Source organism: Seriola aureovittata, chromosome 14 (genome assembly GCF_021018895.1).
Source record: "Seriola aureovittata isolate HTS-2021-v1 ecotype China chromosome 14, ASM2101889v1, whole genome shotgun sequence".
Taxonomy (NCBI): Eukaryota; Metazoa; Chordata; class Actinopteri; order Carangiformes; family Carangidae; genus Seriola; species Seriola aureovittata.
Window position 1 is genome coordinate 24388669 of NC_079377.1, and position 6000 is coordinate 24394668.

General features: G+C 40.0%; 1 protein-coding gene across 1 annotated transcript in view; it reads right to left on the bottom strand.

The window, feature by feature from the left end:
- The window catches only part of atrnl1a (attractin-like 1a), a 219055-nt gene extending 218471 nt beyond the window's left edge, over positions 1-584 (bottom strand). The window contains exon 1 of the mRNA XM_056394524.1: positions 463-584. The gene's annotated coding sequence lies outside the window, so the exon portion shown is untranslated. The remainder of the gene's footprint in view (positions 1-462) is intronic.
- Between the last annotated feature and the right edge of the window lie 5416 nt (positions 585-6000).

Sequence of the window (6000 nt, forward strand, 5' to 3'; positions counted from 1 at the left end):
TACAACGAAAACAGCCTGTATCAATGAAATTATTTCCAGCTGCAGCAGTTTTCAGAAAACAAGCTCTGAAAAACTCACTGAGCACAACCTGACCAACACCAAACATCAAAGTTCGCAAGGAGCTGGTGAAAGAAAGCGGAAAGTCTAGCAGCTAAAGCACGGGACCGTTTTCTCAGTTGCTGGTGGAGACCAAACCAGAGCTAGACATAAAGCTTTTACAGCTCTCACAGCACATCACCCATGCACAAATCTCAAACAATGATTACATGATGCTTTAAAAATGGGTCAATATGAGCCATAAATATGAATTTCCTGTCACATTAGGCCCCGGTTACATCTCTCTTGATCTGAATGAATAGGCGAAGTAAAAACCCACTTCTACTATTTCACACTTGCATTGTTGGGAGGAGGTGATACCAGGACTTAACTTGGCCCATTTGACAGTTAACAACATGATCTCACCTCAAGGTTCATTTAGTAGCAGTTCTGGAGCTTTCCGTCATTTCTTATGATCTTCATCAGCAGATGGATTTTGCCCGGCTGTCATTTTCCTGACTTCTCCTCCACGTTGGCTTAAAACTTTAAGACCTCATCACTGACCCTGGAAGCAGAAGTAAACAAAACAATCTCATTTCAAGGTGCATTTAACAGCTGTACTGGAGCTTTTGAGCATATTACATGAATTTCAAACAGAAAAAGACCCATCTTTGCCATCCATAATAGTGAAATTATTGTAGAATTTGTATTAATCATTGATGACAGAAATTCCAGAGATCTAAGACAATTTAATACTAAATGTCTTATCAAAAGTTTGACAAGATCTGTACTTTCAATACAAACAATTGCAAACAGGAAGTAAAAACATCCAAGGCAATTTTAATGTTTTGATTATAATAAACATCATCATTTAGTGATTTTTAAAATTTTGATTTAGATTTAAACAGTGTCTTTTAATTGCTTCTTCGTGTTGTCAATGTACAAATGTATTGATCCCTTGACTTGTTTTTTGTCAGAATCTCTGCCTCATTCAAAAATAATTCAAATAAATATTCTCTTTTTGTTGTTGTTGAACTGTCAGTCACAAATTTCTCCAGCAGTGTCAATGTGCTAAGAAGTAATTCAACACTTAAGTCAACAGGGATTACTTTGTTTTGTATTGTGTCATCTCATCATCCCATAGACGGTGGCAATGGAAATATCTGGACTTAATTGTATAAAATCTTGAGAGTTTCAAACAGTTAACATAATCTGCAGCCTTGGATCAATGTACATCTTAACGTTGTTTCTGATACTGGTTTTGTATAATCCTGTATATTGAGTGGGATTACTTCCTGCACATATTTTATAATTATCATTCAGGCTGCACTGCACAACTGCTCATTCTTCACAAAGTCAGTGCCCCTTGTGTTATCTGTGGATTATCCCCATTTGAGGATTGTCCGTTATGTATAGCTTCAGGACAGACAGTACAGACTTAATGAATGAACTCTATGTTTCTATTTATGGATTTTTTCAGCAGCTGATGAACTATGAACATTATTTCACTCGCAGTTGAAGTCTATGGATTTTGTGTTGATATTTTTTTTTCCTGGACTTCATGTTTGCAGCTTTACCCTTCATCAGAACACCGGATCTCTAGGCCCAGACCCGTCTTTGTCAGAGTCATATGAATAACAGCATAAGAAAAGTAAACAGAACAACAAGCACAAACCATCACCTATGAAAAATGTGGAAGGGGTGGGAAAGAAAACAGAGCAGAGGAGAGCGTGACTGTTTATAAATGTTCTCCACCTGAGCAGAACAAGGACCACCGTCATCATCTACAGTCCAAGATGGCGGAGTTACAGTCGCCTACAGGCAAGTCAACCCGAGCTGTGGCTAACCGAGGCTAGCTAGTTAGCAGCGACTTAACTTTCTAATTACATATAGCACCTCGGGAATATCAGCGCAGTCCAAACGAATACTCCATATAAACTAAGCAAACAGTGAGATTAGTGGCACGATTTGTAAACAGCATTGTGGGTCAAAAATTGCCAGTAAAACGGCGTCACAATGGCGGAAAATACGAATTACAGCTTCCGGTCAGGACTTTCACAATAAAATCGGAGCGGAAACAGAATGCAGGTCGTGGATTGCGATTCTACCCAAAAAGATTGCGTCACTATGATGTTTTTGACAGATCGCCCTCTCCTAGATAAAAAGATAAAAAGCTCTTCTATACAGTTTGTGTACTGTCTCTGTTAAGTTCAAATTCAGACATTTTTTTAAAACCTGAATCTGATTGGACGTGACAATCAGGGGAGGAGCCAGACATTGGCGCAGCAGCAGCGACACTGTAAACACACTCACCTGTCCAGCACAGACCTGCCGCGACTACACTGGCTCGGGGATGAAATAATAAATGGAGCCCTGAAATTAGTTTTTTTAAAAACTCCTATACTCCGACAGTTTTATAGGAGCACCAACCCGGAGATGAGATGTGACAGATCCGTTTTTACCAGTTTGCATGGCGGCTAGGAGCTCACTCTCCCCCCCTGACAGCAGACATCACAGTCCTCTACACTGAAGTTACAAAAAACACCGAGCAAGAGAGAGAGAGAAGCCATCACTAACTGCCGAGTTAAAGTAACTAGCAGGTGAATAGCATGAGTACCTGTAACCAACCAAATCATCCCACACTGTTTCCACTGATCAAGTGACGAACAGAAAGCTAGCCGGTTAGCCAATATTACCAGCAACGTTAAGACAGGAAATACAACTGTTCACGTTTCAGACCCATGGCAAACTGTTAACCAACATGTTGTTAACAGATAATTTTAACAGAAAGACTTGAAGTGTGATTTAAATGAAGCTACTGTAAAACGATGCAGGCTGCTCTTAACACTGCTTATCTTGTACCTAGAGAGAAGAAAACATTAAACCAAGATGGCGTCCCGAACGGAACACACCTCAAAACTAAGTTGTCCCACAGCGGTCAAACAACACCAAAACCGGGATTCCCCTGGGAATTTCATGACTCATCTATCGCAGCGGTCCCCAACCAGAGGTGGACAGTAACTAAATACATTTACTCATATTACTGTATCGAATACTTTTTTTGTGTATTTTGTATTTTTTAAGTACAATTTAAAATCGGTATTTTGTACTTTACTTGAGTACGTTTTGACACAAGTATTGTACTTATTTACTTTATAAATCCTATCCGTTACTGAGTAAAAATAACAATTCAAGCTACAGGGGGAAAATACGCACCAGAACCATAGACAGTAAACCAATGGCCAGAACCAACAGTGACAAATAATGATGTGATTAGCACTGGCGCGTGAACATAGTTGGGCGCGCGGACAAGCTAGTGTAGCCCTTGCTAAAACGACTGATTTATTTTGATGATAAATATTCATAATTCATAAAAGTTCATTATGTATTGAAGTGGTAAAAAATCATAAATATGGTTAAAATGCAAAGCAAGTTAAAAATGCAAAATAAGTGATCTGTTCAGTACAAGTTATGCCATTTCATAGTGTTTGTGAGATATGTATTATTACTTGTTTTGTGAGTTGTCAATCATTCATTTCTTTGACAGTATTGGCATGTGTATAGCTCAAGTAACTCTGGCCAATCGTAAAACAGTTTGTAAGTGAGGGGGCGGGACTTAGCGAAAGTTTGATTGAGGTGAGCAGAGCGAGTTACCTTGACCGAGTCCGTGCTGGAGTGATTTGGTGGACCAGAGTTTTTATTTTTGTGGGGAAACGACCAGTTTACCTGACGTGAAGAACTTTGTGACCATCCGCGAGGTAACTATGAGCATAAGAGTGTTTTTGAAAACTGTGATTAAGTTCTACAGTGTAAAACGGACTGTTAACGCTAACCGCGATTAGCCGTTAGCTTTAGCTTTAGTCGGTGCGGTTAGCTAGCTCTCTGCTCTGTATAAACATGCTCCGTTAACTTGAGCTGAGGCTAAACCGGCATGAAGCAGCCTTTGGACTTGGAATTTAGCTTGTGAATTTAATTTAGGAGGAGAAGACGGACGTTTTGACGGCATTAAAGAGGGAAGCAAAGCTCCTGTGAACTACGTAGGATCTGCATCCTTCTTGCTGTGTGTGTGAGCTGTGGCTCGAGTCGGCCCGCTTGGACTGTGTGTGAGCTGCTGCTGCTGCGCCCTGGCGGTGATCTGTTCATCTCCTTTTCCATACTAACTGTCGGGAGCTGTGAGTATTGGATATGCACGTGTCTATTTTCTTCTGCTTGATAAAAGTGAAGCGGCCAGTTTGTTTTAGGCCACAACGCACCCAAGCTACGACACAGGCCTGCAACAGGGGGTTTCAATAACTGGTAGAGACCGTTGTGGACCAAGTGTGTGTGTTTGAGTGCGTGTGGGTCCATCATATTCCTGAATTTAATGTTTTGTTTCATTTTATGTGATGTTAGACTGAATAACAGCTAAACGGGTACTATTTCTGTTGAATATTAACACTCTCACTAAACCCAAGGGATTTATGTAATTTTCTGTTATTTGTTTTGAGCGTAAAACATTACGACTAAAGAGTCTTTACATTTCAAGTTTTGGGATTGTGTGGTGTTTTATTTGGTTTAAAGCATAAAACAATTAAAAAATAATGTTATGGTGAGTTGTATTTTTCATGTAGCCTACTTTATATTTGTTTTGTGGTGTATCTTATTTTGAAGGCATGTTCAAGCGTTACCATAGCGACCAGAGAGCGTTAGGGGGCAGAGAGGATGTTACTCTCATGTTGTTGGCGCATGTCAGGAGGAAGCTGCTAATAAAGTTACATACAAGTACACAGTGGATTCACGTTTATTATTATATTTACAAAGCACCACAGTTTTTGTGTTGGTCTTATCGTTTTATTTTGTTGTATTTATCTGCCACACCTAAAAAGGCCGGTCCGTGAAAATATTGTCTGACGTTAAACCGGTCCGTGGCGCAAAAAAGGTTGGGGACCGCTGATCTATCGTCTATATGGGGATAAAGTGGTAAAGCTTTATTGCAGATCAACTTCTGTAAGTGCATGTACATGTGTGTGTACATGTCTTGCTGTGGTTGTAGGGACAACTTTGTGTTTGAAACCATCAGTGTGAGGTTATTGTGGCCAGTCGTGGCAGCTTCAAATGGCTTTTTGAGGGACACCTGCAGTGACTGAGGTCAGTGTCAGGATGAGTCTCTACGACATTGAATGAAACTGAAAACAACGTCCTTTGTGCAGATTGAGACGTGAGGAGTGAAGTTCACACACCAAGCAGCAGGCACATTCAAAAGTTCTCCAGGAATTTTTCTTGTACTTAATGTTATCCTCTACCGGCGCGGAAGTTTCTTCACTTCTGCTCTTTCTTGTTCAACTTTCTGCTTGATATAAAAATATGTTCAACTGAGCAGTAGTGTTGTTTTTGGCGGCCTGTTTTAATTTTAGTTTTAGTCTATTCTTTGTGTCAATGTTACACCCCGATGCCGGGGAGAATGATAACTTAAAGAAAAAAGGTGGAAAAACTACACGAGCACACTTTAGCAATTTCTTAGTATGTATTTTCTCCATTCGGCCATGCTGCTTCTCTTGGGTCAGCCATGCTGCTTCTTTTTTTCCAACGAACAGGCATCAACAATCAATCGCTGTCATGCTCAACATTAACAGACATGACACAATTAACAGGCATCAACAATCAATCGCTGTCAGGCTCAACATTACAACCATGACACACTCCCCTACAACACAGAAGTCGTCCCCGACATCTCAACCAACAGGTGAGTAATGTAATTGAATAATGTTTAAAGCTTTTAGCTATTGTACATAACATCATCAAATCAATTATTCATTCAACAATGTATACAATCATTCGGCTTATTCAAAGTCCAGGAGTGTGTGGCACGTGTATCAACACTGCTTGTTCATTAGTCCAATTATGACTGTCTAAGGTACAGTATGTGTATCTGTAAGCATGTCAACACTCAGTTCGTGAAACAGTCCATCCATGAGTGTATGTTTG